The sequence below is a fragment of the Amblyomma mixtum genome, chromosome 6, assembly GCF_055824585.1.
Source record: "Amblyomma mixtum isolate Tamu chromosome 6, ASM5582458v1, whole genome shotgun sequence".
NCBI lineage: Eukaryota > Metazoa > Arthropoda > Arachnida > Ixodida > Ixodidae > Amblyomma > Amblyomma mixtum.
This window is the reverse complement of record NC_143017.1, coordinates 20501406-20514915: the sequence shown is the minus strand read 5'-3', so window position 1 is coordinate 20514915 and position 13510 is coordinate 20501406. Positions and strand designations below refer to the sequence as shown.

The 13510-nt window shown below is 48.1% G+C and overlaps 1 protein-coding gene across 1 annotated transcript in view; it reads right to left on the bottom strand.

Annotated features, from left to right (window-relative positions):
* Awh (LIM/homeobox protein arrowhead) overlaps nucleotides 1-13510 on the bottom strand; it is a 179178-nt gene that overhangs the window by 28242 nt on the left and 137426 nt on the right. The window lies entirely within an intron of this gene.

Sequence of the window (13510 nt, the reverse complement as noted above, 5' to 3'; positions counted from 1 at the left end):
GGTCTGTGCTGCCGTGGACTTCCCTTGAATCAACGACGCAGGCTTACTGCGATCGCCACTTTGCTGCCACGGCTTCCTTGGATAGGCTGCATAGGCCTACGGTGTATTGGGACGCCGCCGACGGGGCCTCGCTACGGTTTTCCAGCTGCAGCTGCCCAGTTCTTGGAGGCGACTGACAGGAGTTCGTCAGCGTCTCCCGTGTCCATCTCTGTTCCTCACCTAATGGTGCTCTACCACCGCTTCCCTGGACGCAACGCCAGCGACGCATCGCAAGTCGACAACCCGCGTCTGTGCTACCTGCAAGGCATTCCCGCTCCACCTGGGCCGCTTTGTATCCGGTGAACTCTCTCCTTTTTATCCGTAGTGTTGTACGCGTTTCTAGTGTGTGTTTTTCTTGGTGTTTTCGTTTCTTTTATTGGCTCCTTTCCTTTAATATATAAACACGGCTTCGTTTTGTTTTGTTTGATTCGTTTGTTCTTTTCTGCGAACCTGCACGCGAAAGCGTTCCCCTCCAGCAATCGGGGACGCGTCACCCCGATTTACAGTAATGTAATTACTTTTTTGCTAATTTATCACTTAATGCATCACTCTACTGGTCTAGTAATTTAGTAATGTAATGAATTGCTTTGGAGAAGTAACTTCCAGCGAAATTATTCACTTCCTAAAATATTTTTGTTGAAATTAACAGCTGCTCTTTGTATACGCAAACCTCTGGCATCTCGTATGCGGGGTAGAGCGCCCCAAAAGCTGGAACGAGGCTTGGAAAGCCTGAGACGACATCTCTTATCCAGTCGCTGTCCGTGGGGTATAGAAGCGGTCGGCAGAAGTGCACGTGTCGTGCGCATTCTGAAGCAGCAAGACGGACGGCTGTGACTGGGCAACCGAAGGGGCAGGTGGCGCAATTTAGATCTTAAGAAAAGCCATAAACGCGCGCAGAGGTGGAGTTGGAGTTGATATCCCAAAGGTGCAGCGTTGAGTTGTAGCTTTAAGCACTTCTGAGGTAAACGCCCGCGGAAGGCTAATCAACGAGAAACACAGATCCAAAACGACCTACGGTCGCGGGCACGGCAGTGCTTCACGCCAGGCCGCTGCCGAGACCAAGAGTGATAGCTATTCACGACAGATCACCGTGCTTATTGTTTCTCATCAAAATAAGCAGAACTCAATAAATGGAACTGAGGCGCTGCAGCGTTTTATAAAAAGAGTCTGTAGATAGTCTATAGACCTCTTACTGACTCTACTGACTGCCTATAGATATTGCTTTTTGTCTATTCGTAGGCTATAGACTGTCTATAGACAAAAGTCTACTATGCATGGCCATAAATCAATAGATTGTCTATATACTGTCTATAGATTCTGTATTGTCTATAGACTGTTGTCTAGAATTTGTATATAGGCAATCTATCGACTTTATAGACAGAAGTCTATAGACACTCTATAGACTACAGCACTGCACGGGCCTCAATCTGAGGCCCAAGCCCGGCCCGGGCCCGCGACCTGAAGCCCGAGCCCGGCCCAGGCCCGCGGCTTCAAGCCCGGGCCCGGCCCAGGCCCGCTAAATTATCGCTGTAGCGAGCCCGGCCCGGCCCGTGAATCCCAGAGTGAAGCCCAGCCCGGGCCCGGCCCGGCCCGTTTCACAGTAACGCTTGAGGTATACCGCTCACTCTGAGCAAGTTCACTGCTACTGGACCGATAAGAAACTGGCCGACAAAGGTTCTGAAACCACAGTTTGGCTTGCAGAAAGTTGGTTCTTTTTAACCCAGAAGGAAGCGATTAAGAGTTGTGCTCGGCAGGCCCGTCTTTTGGACAGTGATCTCGTGTAGGTGCGCAATGATAAACTCGGGGAGTTCGGAGAGCCAAACAAAAAGAGCTGCATACGCGCGCAGTAGACTACTTTGCATTCCCCCATGATTTTAATCAGTTATATTTTGCCGCCCCAACGTATAAACATTAAAGCTGCCTAGTGGGATGACATTTTTTTAGTGGACGCGATCTCAGAGGTTGAACTCATAGCCGAACTGGTCGCCTTTGAGCAGAAACAAAAAGCTGAAAGGCTTGAGTATTTCACGGTGTGTGTTTTGAAGACCGTAAGCGTCCTAAACTAATATGTTCTTCCCGAATGCATTTTAATAGTGTATAGGTATGTTTTGGGATGACGAACGATCAATTTCCAATTAAGACCGGTTGAATTTTACTCTTATTGGTGGAGCAGAAGATAACGCGCGAAGCGCGTGATAACACTTGTCATGACAATGAGGATGAAGAAGCGAAGAGGGGTAGACTTATGAGATGAGATTTACAAACTTTCACGAGATTTTGTGGCTATTTCATTTAGGAGACGTTCCGGTCAGCTGATCAAAAAGAAAACCAAACGCGCTTTAGTTCTTGAATTTTACCACATGAGAAAAATATAGCTATAAAATAAAAGCTATGTTTTTGGTGCTTAAGGGCCCAAGGGGAGTCAGGCTGTGAGAGACACCGAAGCAGAGAGCTCCGTATCATTTCCACCACCTGAATTTCTTCAACGAGCAATGATACTACAAAATACATGGCTGTCATGCTTGCCGCCTAAATAGAAATGCGGCCGCCGAGGTTAGGAGCAAACCGTGGTTCCCCGGCTCAGTAATCAAGCACCTTGACCACTAAGCCACCGCGGCGTGGAAATAAGGAAATAGATAAGTCAATGAATAAAGCTTAGTTTTTTTCTCAGCGCGTACCATGGCCCATAGCTCATCCGTGTCGCTGCTCCAATGCCGCAGTTGTGTACTTCACTGTGCAATAGTGAGTGAATAGTTGGACACTAGCCGTTTCTGTACGGACCCAAGCCTGACTTGGGTCCGCAGCTTTAAGCCCGAGCCCGACTCGGGCCCGCAACTTCAGGCCCGGGCCCGGCCCAGGCCCGGCAAAACAAATCATGTCCCGGCGCCGGGCCGGGCCCGGGCTTTCGGGCCGGCCCGAGCCCGTGTAGTGCACTACTATAGACGGCCTAAAACTCTTTTGTAAGGGTAATGCGCACATCATTTGACCGCGTTTCTTGTTTCGGCTGCGTATCTGGTGTCCAGAGTATGCATTCGGTTCGAGACTGAACGCGACTTTCCAAACTCATTCGATGGCAAACGTCATTCAAGAACATTAAAATTAAATGTTCTATCGCTTAGGGGCACAGCGGGGCGACAGTGCGCAGGCGCAGGACAATAAAGCACCTCCGGTTGATGATGATGATGAAAACTATTTGTAACAAGGGAGTTTTGGACACGTCGGTGCTTGGGCCCCCCCACGGCCCCACTGCACTCATACGTTCATGTCCCGGAGGCTCATAACGCTGGCAGCCCGGCATGTGGCGATGGCTTGCTTGTCCGGGTCCTCGGAGCGCAGTAGGGTCTCCCAAGCCTCCCAAGTGGTAAGGTGCTCCAGGCCCCGCGGGGGAGGATCCGCCGGGCAGAGGAAAAGAATATGGTCGAGAGTGGCTTTGGGGTGGTGGCAGAGGGTACAGGAAGGGTTCGGGTGGACTGGGTGATATCGCGAGCGTATATAAGGGGAGGGCAAAGTGCGTGTTTGGAGCCGCCTCCAAAGTGTCTGATGGTAATTGTCGAGGGAAGGATGAGGTGGGGGGTAGAGCCGACGCTCGGCTTTGCAGGCCTGCGTCATTTCACTGAATGAGTGCATGCGCTCCCGCGAGAACCCCAGGTCGGAGGCCGCCGGTGCCCGGTTGAGAGAAGCTCGGGCTAAAGCGTTGGCGGCCTCGTTTCCGGGATTACCGGAGTGGGCAGGCACCCATATCAGCTCCACATGGCGAGGCGGGTGCGCGGCGAGGGAGTCCAGTATGCGAAATGCAGGGACGTGAACTCTCCCGCGAACAAAATTTAGTATGGCAGTTTTGGAATCTGACAGTACCTCCGGTTATTGTGGTGCGCATGCGCACTGGTGTCTAGCTATTCATGCCCCTAGCAGATAGGCTCACCCTATTCTAAATGTGCCTATGACATTTGCTAGAGTCACAGGGCTATTAGGCGTGGCTGAATTAACGCGTCTCCCCACGGCGCCGCGAACTCTTGCGCTATTCGTTCCCCTGAAGCCGCGAAGCAACAGGTGCCCTCGTGCTGCGTTCAACGCAGTACCTTACAACCATCGTCATAAGGTGGGTATTCCTTCATGCCAAACCAACCATCATCACAATTCATTCATCTCAAGTACGTCAGTACGCTGGAATCACCTTCCCGGGTCTATCGTCGAAATTTCGGATAATTCAACGTTTCAATCTGCTTTAACCAGTCTGCTGCTGTCATAAACCCGGGAATCCTTAACACTGTCATCTTTTTTTTTTACGGTTGTTCCACTTGTTCTATATGCGCCCATATTACTGCTTTTTGAACGTGATTTCTCTTGACGTTTTTGTTTTTCTTGTATGCTGTTTTTTTGTTTTGATTCTGCGAAATGCGCTGTTAGTTCATTAAATATTTTGACGTAACCTGTTTGTTCCTTTTTTCGGTGAGCTTGATTTATGTCTAATTTTTGTGTATTTACAGCTGTATTTTTTGTGTAACTTTCGTGTGTAGCCCACTCCCCTCTGTATGCCCTCTGGCCCTGAGGGTAATGAAATAAATAAATAAATAAATAAATAAATAAATAAATAAATAAATAAATAAAAGCGTGTCGCGAACTAGGCCCGTAGGTGGCGCAAGGTGTTAAGGAGCGTTGATGGTTTCGGATGCCGGCCACGCAGCGCATGAACACGCGCGCTGGCACCCTTCGCTATGTGGCGGCCCTTTCCCCGCCAGCTCCGCGAAGGGGGAGGGCGGCTAGAACCAGTGGGCCGGCGCCCTCCCAGACACGAACGAAAGCGTATGCCGACAAAGCACCGGGATTGATATATCCAGACAGGCTCGGCGGCCGCATTGTGTCCGCAGGTGCGTATGCTAATGAGGCAGCGACGCTTGCTTGTCAGGTCGCGCTCGTTTGGGAGACGCAGGTGCAAATGTATCCGGCCCAAGCGGTGCACGTGTCTCCGAAGGCACCTTCTCGAACAACGCCCAACAAGGCTGCCGCGAATATCGGGCACCCACACTGGCCGAAAGCATAAGGGTCTGTCTGCTGTCGGGTGCCAGTCTGGGTAGGTCTTTCTTTCTGGGGTTACACACCAGTGCAAAACATGCGGCGTTGGTAAGAATATATACTGTAAATTGGTATCAGATATGATGTCCACCAGACGTAATGTGTTTAAACTGCGCTAGCATATCTACCGAAGCTGAACTTACTTTCACCTACATACTGCAATTATCGCAGTACGCCGTTCTGTCGCATCATTATCGCGGGCATGTCACTCAGTACTTCTCATTATAATATATATATATATATATATATATATATATATATATATATATATATATATATATATATATATATATATAGACCGAAGTATATGCTTCGTCAAAGGAAACATATTTATTCGACTCGGCGTTTAGAGGTTGCGAAAGCATGGAGTACTTGACTGCTTACAAGAGTATATAGCGAAATATACGCTTCGTTAAAGCAAACATATTTATTGAACTCGACGTTTCGATCGGAAGACCGGTCTTCTTCAAGAGTGTATCGCTTGAAGAAGACCGCTCTTCCGATCGAAACGTTCAGTCAAATAAATATGTTTCCTTTAATGAAGCGAAGCGTATACTTCGTATATATTTCTTTCCATGAGACGGCAACATTGCGGCGCAGCCAAGAATGGTCACGCCAGAACTGAGGTACTAACTGGTCGCACGTCACTGCTCCGACAGCTAGTATAACATTCGAAAATTAAAAAGTAAAGCAGTGCTGCAACGGGAAGCTCTGAAATGTACTTGAACGCTGCGTTACTAATCCCTATTGAGTCGAAACGCAGCGCGCTAAAAATCTCCAGTCATATCTGCCTTTCTGATTTAAAGCATAACACACTCGCTTCTCACAAATTTCTTTAAGGAAGACGGCAGAACTTGTTCGTGCCGCTCCGGTGAAGCTGACCTCTTTTCCTATTTTCGTTAATGTACTCTACGCATATAAAAGCTCGCCTAAAGCAGACAGATGCGCGGGAAGTCTTAGGTAGCCTAAAAATGGCTGAGGCTTAGCTAAGGTTAAGCCTAGTCAGATGCGAAGCATACTGATGGCTAGGCTTGGTAATACATGGCTTTCCTTGGTTGACGTTCATCCCGCTCTTCATCGGTCTCTGTGGCACGCTGAAGCTTTCGCTTCTCGTTCAAATCAGCCCTGCTTCTAGGCGGCATACCAACACCTGGCCGCCTCGTAAGTGCCCGGAGAGCGAGGCAAGCTCAGCTCTATACCGCTGCTGTAGCGTCACGTGGTGAACTGCAACGCCTCTGATGTGGAGCCTCCACCGCCGCGGCCGACCGCGCGAGCCGGTAGCCCATCTCTCCTCTGCTGTGACGCCATGTTGTCACGTGGCCAGCCGCCGCGCCTCTGATGTGGAGCCTCCACCGCCGCGGCCGACCGCGCGAGCCGGCAGCCCATCTCTCTTCTGCTGTGACGTCATGTTGTCACGTGGTGTCACGTGGTCACGCTAAAGGTCAATGGTAGCTCCACCGCCGCGCTCGACGGGCTGTAGTGTAGCTCTAGTAATATGCTTCGCATAAAAACGGAATATCAACCTTTGCCGTCTTATTACCAAATGCGGCGGAAATGCATGCGGTTATGCACTGCAAGAGCTGCTTCTCGCGAAAATAAAACTGGAGACCCATTATTGCGGACTGTGTGAATAATGCAGAGTAAAACACAACAAAAGCATACGCGCTATGCACTTTCATCGGGACCTGCGAAATGTACAACTTACCGTAATAGCGCAATATTATACCCGTTCTTCTTCAATGTGGGCCTTCTTCTGTGGGATTTTGAGGGATAATTCAGTAAAACCTGATGTTAAAGGTCTGTTTATTAGGTATACTTACAGTTGTTTCCTATAATAAAAGAAAAAAAACAAGTGTGTGCCATTTCTTTGTTTTTACATCAGCAGCACTACCCAAGAAATAAAAAAAAACGTTACCAGGAAAATGAAGCGGCTAGAAACACTAACATCGTCTGAACACCTGAAAAAACTTGTATCAGGTGTTAGGACGTAGGAATGTCTTTCTGGTCAATCAGGGGAAAGTGATGGACAAGCGCATTTTAATCACCATCTGCACCCTTTCAAACCGAAAAGTTAGAGTGACAAGTGCGGCGACCGAGGCGAGGGTGAGGTGCCGGCTCCTTGTGTTGACGGAATAGCTGCCTCCGCCGCTGGCGCTCCGTCAGAGGTTGAGGCTTCACACATACCTCAGGCTTTTCAGCTTTGCTAGTGAAGTAGTGCTTTCGCACTGAAACGCGTTTTCACTGCTACAGCGCATTTGCGTTTCAGTAAGATGGATTCCATTAGTTCCATTTTTCAATCGATCTCAAGAAGAAGGAATTTGCGTAAGTGCCAGTCCTGAAATGATACTCAAGAATATTGAGACTATGATAGGTACGCTTGAAAACATAGCGAAGACAAATGTCTCTATTAATACTAGTTTTTTGTTATATTGAATATAGCATATAAGAGTTTGAGTCTTCTTTTCGTCAGGGGGAGGCAGTTGAGCTAGCCTTTCATGCACTTGCGCCTTCCATCCTTCTGTAGCGTCCTAAAAGGAACCTGGCTGCGCGGCTTTGGAGTTTCTCAAGCCGCTCACTAAGCGTCTTGCTGGAACGGTATCAGAGAGCACAGCGATATTCCAATATGCCCCATGCGTAGCTCAGGTGGGCAATATGTTTCAAGCTTCCATGTGAGCAGTGCCAATTCCTCTGAATGAAATTTAGTGCCCTACTGGCCCTGGTAAGCACGTCATCAACATTGGCATTCCCGGGAAGGTGAAATGATAGCGTTACGTCTAAATACTTGTATGTACCTGATTTTTTTGTATACTATAAGTATTAACCCTGTGCTGAAAATCAACAGCTTTTTCTTGTTGGTAAAGCCGACACGAATACAGTCTTGCCAAAGCCTTGCCAATGGACGTCGGACCATCCTTCTCGGTCGTGGCATCAGTAGCCGAAGCCCTCGTGAAAAAAATCCTGTACAAAAGTCATGAAGACGAGGCAAACTAATGAAGCCTGACAACCTGACATTGTCCCACACCTGCGCAAATTTGCGCTCAACGTGAAGTTGAGCGAAAAGAGATATGGGTATGGTATACGGGGTCAGGCTATCATCCTCGACTTCAATCACACTTGCCAAACTGCACCCTGGTATCTCTGACAGGAGAAACAGAAGAAAAGGCTGCGGAAAAAAGCACAGCAGGACTCATTGTAAAGTGCGAATACGAAAGCTCTATGAGACACCAACCTCGTGCGTTAAAACTTGCAGTGGCCAAACAGGCCTAAGTATGAGCGACCGAGTAAAGGAGCATGCAAATAATGTTACAGAATAGCAGCGGTGTGAACTGATACGCGCATTGCAGATCGTGCCGTATTTGTGAGGCACATTTCGAGAACATTTCTCGGCAAAAGTAAGAACTTAACTGCACGGGAGGCGGAAGTGGTTTACCGTAAAATGAAAAGGGGCACTGACTGTAAGCAACGCCTTGATTTTGACATGCAGAGTGGAATTGGGTCTTCTCTGCCATAGGATGCTTTTCCACGGTATGTATAAGACTGTTGTCACCATTGGCATTCATATATGTCCTCTACCAATAAACGGTTGTGAGCGCGACTTCCTTGCGTGTCTTCATTCTTGTGAACGTGGTTTCTTTGTGCTGCAGTTTTGTTACAAAAATCGAACCAATCTGTCCGAAAGCTCATGCTTACTTTGCTATCATGCTCGACTACTTCGAGAGCTGCCGACGGTGGAGCCCGCCGCTATAAGGAAGAAAGGCGGATTTGATCGGCTGAGTAAATTTCCGACCTCAAGTCGCATCGCGAAAAAAAATTTGCGAGATTTTCGACTCCGCTGCCGTCGTGAACAGAGAACAACCAGTCGCGAGGCGTCTGCGGCTTGTCATCAGTGTGACCGAAATCGGGTCGACTTGAAAATTTATGCGGTAAAAGCATCGTACTAAGCGCAAGGACAAGCTCAGAAGGATTTGTCCGGCGCTTGGCTCGCCTGCCGCCCGCGTCATAGCCTCGACCCGCGAAGTTCTTCGGGGTCAGCTCGCGCCTCCTCGCTTCGACGTCGTCTGCATGCCGCGACGGCCTGTTTGCGACCCCCGAAAACTACTCTAGACAGCAAAAAAAAAAAAAAAAAAGCCAGAAGAGGTCCGACTATTTGCGCCAAAATGCAACCAGTGTTAAAAGAACTCCATTTTGTGTTCGGAAGAACTGTGCTCTTGTTTAGTCTGGAGAAAACGAGCCGTATTGTGCATGCAGTACCATGTACCGCAAAGCAGTTCCGCATTCTTATCCGCGCAGCCGACGCGCTGGTTGGGCGAAGCGGGTCACGTGACACCTTCTGCCCCACGTAAGTCTAAACACCGCGACGTTTTTGTTTGCATGTGGCTCGGAAAAAGCAGTCGGGGAGTACCTTTGACGTGGCTTGATTATGAACACGCTGTAGTGCGTGAAACAGCCAACTAAGCTTTCGAGCGTGACCCGAGCTCTTTTGCCTGTCGTTCCCGAGGGAACGGGTGCTGGCTGGATCGTCAAGAATTACGCTGTATATTCCCTGAAGATTTAGGCCATACGCAGAATGAAAGCAAAAGGTTTTCTCTTTTGAGGGCAGTAAAAAAGTGGTCGAAACAGTATTGGCGACAGAGTGCTTCACAGCCATTATTTCAAGAACGCTATGAGCTGTGATGTCGCTGGCGTGCGGATGAAATCCATCGACCTAATTTTAACGTTTGCAGCATACGAGCAAAATTACTGAGTGTAGCGAAAGCTACACTTCCACTGTTTGTTTACCAATATTCCACTGTTTGTTTACCAATATTTTCTTGATTAAAGTCTGCCGTTTTCAGGCTTCGGAAATACTTGCGTTCTTTATTAATGGGTTAAGGCTGCGTACAGCGAAAAATTGCAAACCATTCGTACTCACGCAATATCTTATCTTAATCCAATATCTTAATCCCTTCGTCCCGAGAACTGCCTCTGGCTGGAATCACCTGCCCTCCACCGTCGTCGTCATCAAGGATTCTCAGAAATTCAAGGATACTGTTAATGCTTATGAATTGTAACTGTTTATTTGTTTGTTACTTTTTATTTCTTATTTTTATTTTTTTTCCCTACTCCTCTCTGTAACGCCTGACCGGCCTTGAGAGTAATAAAATGAAAATGAAATGAAATGAAAGGTTATCGGTGTTATCGGTCGTGCTGATTTATGCAGTCAGGGACTGTAATTAAAGCTCGAATATTATCACACATTCAGTTTCGTGCAAGACATATGAGATGCAACTTGAGAAGTGAGCTGGTTAGCACACACATGTCCACACGGAAAAGAAATGGAGTGAAAAAACAGGAATGTGAAAGGGTGCGCGTTTCTCCCTTGCGCCGTCGTATTTTACGAAGCCCCCCTGAGCCCAGCCCAGTGTAATCCGACAACACAGCAATCGTGGTGCCTAAAGTAAGATAGAACCAAGGAGAGGAGCCAGAATTAGCGCGACGTCAAAATTTTCGCGCAGCCTGATGACAGAGCCATCGCCCTGCCTAAATTAAGTGAAAGGAGAAGCCAAGTTGGCGCGAGGGGTGAACCTTAGCTCGGCCGAAGTTAGTTATAGCTGAGAGGAACAAGTGGATACGCCGTGCCTGCGACAGCTGCAGTTCTGCTATGGACGACGAAGAAGCACTCGCCCGCCGCTGCCATTAAGCCTGAGGACATCATCATCATCATCGTGCTCAAGAGCATGAAATCTGTAGCTGCCGCAGAGAAGCCGCGCGCTAAAACAAAAAGGAAACGAAACAAGTTGTGAAATATCGACTTTCCTTACGGCACGTACTAAGCACAGCAGAACGCGTCTGTGTTTAATGTAGCTGTTCTAAGCTATGAAAGAAACAGAATTACGAGGACGCTTAAGCTTCGCCTAAATGAGTAGACGCAATAGCACCTTTTCCTTCTTTCTTTTTCTTTTTTTCTTTCTCATTTCTAACCGATAAGCAATTCACAATGACATTACGAATCACGTTCATTGATTACAATCACAATTACCGATCACCTTAGCGATTATCAATCAATATTACCGGATACTACGCCACTACATACTCATACACATACACCCCACTTGTTTCAGTACAATGAAGCACGGCACGATAACACCGCGTTTTCATTCCGAGAAGTTTCTGACGCCTAATTAGCATATTTATATTTGGTTTATTATTTAATTACCTTAACATCATTACACATTCCCAACAGACTTTACTGTCATACACACCACAACGCGTTCGCTTGGTGCCCCTCTAACACACTTGAGCAACGACACTTTGTGACGTAACCTTTTAGGCGCGTCACAAATGGTCGTTAAGGCGACTGAGTTGTCTCCTGCCTTATCTATTTCCTTTCACTGATCATGGCCGTGAGGGAGTTTTGTGGGGCTTCCCGAAGGAGGCTGCTGACACCTTTGACTTCCTGGTTGTTGCAATATTTATTCGACCTGTCAAGAAGGCAGATGACAGTACTAATAGAATCTTTATTCCCTGTGCCTTTGTATCGGCAGCCTTACCTTGCTTTCATGGATTCTAGTGTATTGAAGTGAATTCAGCGAATGTATATTCAACCTGCTGCAAAATTCTTCGCCACACTCTTGACTCTCAACAAAAACTGCGCACTCGACCTCAACCGTCAAGGTCTGACTTCTGTGCCACGGTCGGTGAAACGTCGCCTATGGGGCTAAACGGAGACGATCGGTGATTGGATTGTGTGGTGTCGTGATGCAGTGTTTTTCTGAGACATACATCAACTGACAATCAAAAAGGACATTGAGATATCGCTGTACACTATAGGGTCCTTGCCTGTCCTGAAAGACTCTGGGATTCCGAGCGATCTGTTAATGTTGATTGGACTTTTTAGCCTGTGGAAGAGACGCATGATGGGCCGACACGCAGAACCATCTCGTTCATATAAGTCTGTGTTCAGTGAACAGTGCGCCTTGGTGCTGGGGGTTTATGCGGCGCAGGACCGGCCGCCTGAATGGCTGCCGATTCACGACGCACGTGTATGTCTCCCGCAATTTTGATGTGCAGTTGGAGTGAAGTGTACGAAGACATGAGAATGTGTGTCTGCATTGCGGAATGGTGTGTGTGTACGCAAAACGTGTTAAGGCGGAGATCTGGGCAAGTTGGTAGATACTTAGAAGCGGCTTTACACAGCGGCTTTATGAAAAAATACAAATCTCAGAAAGCAAGGGAGGTGTTCGAGGCGATGGCTATCAGGCTTACGGGTCAGAGTTGCGTCAGCAAACCATCTGTTAGATTGCTTGAAAAGGAAATTATTTGTTTGCGTAACGGCGTGGAGGTGGGCGTTAACTGTTGCATGTGCTTCTGGGTCTCATTTTATCTTGTCTTGTACCGCTTCCTTCCTTATATATTTCATGTAAAGCGGAATAAACCTAAGTTGATAGTCAGCGCTCGTGGTGTCAATTCTTTCTTGTCTCTTGTGTGTTGCGCTGTCTAGAGCCGCTTCTAAGTGCATACACCATTCGGTATCTCAGGGGGAATCATTTCCAAACAATAAAAAAGTTAATGACCTTTTATGGCGTATGCGTTTCGTGCCCGCCTGGCACCCCAATGCGGGCGAATTTCTTTGGTCATTTGAATCTTGTGGTAATATCTCCGTCACGTTTCTGAGGTCTTCCTGTCAATCCTAGGTCACGGCAACGGCTCTTCCACCGAACGAGCTGTATACGCTACCGCGTGAAAGGAAAGCAGTACAGCACAGCGAACAGTAAAGCGGCTCTCCCCGGAAACTTATGCGCTGAGCTGCGAGGTGTATGCTATTCTTTAGCGCCATTTCTTTTTGGAGAAATGAGCTGCAGGAGCAGAAATTACGCCTGGCATGCGTGTTGGAAGCCGCCACTCTACCAAGTCGCGCCTACCTTGCCAATCTATCTTGCTCGGCTTTACCAACGTGCTTCGGGCAACGACAGGGCAGTGTTGAAGCTCAGGGCAGAGCAGCGCAGTTTGCTGAAATATGCGCAGGTGCCTGCAGGCTGTTTCTATCGCACCAGTATCAACACCGTTTTCTTACCGCGAATGCACTGGCAAAAAAAGAAAAGGGTATCAGGCTCTCGTCGATCGAGCTGGAGTACCCGGGTTCGAACCCAACCGCGGCGGCCGCGTTTCGATGGAAGCGAAACGCAGGAGGCGCCCGTGTGCTGTGCGATGTCAGTGCACGTTAAAGATCCCCAGGTGGTCGAAATTATTCCGGAGACCTCCACTACAGCACCTCTTCCTTCTTTCACTCCTACTTTCCTCCCTTCCCTTACGGCGCGGTTCAGGTACCCACGCCGAGATATGTGAGACAGAGACTGCGCCATTTCCTTCCCTCAAAAAACAATTTACCAATTTACCAACAGCAGTTGCCGCTCCAGTC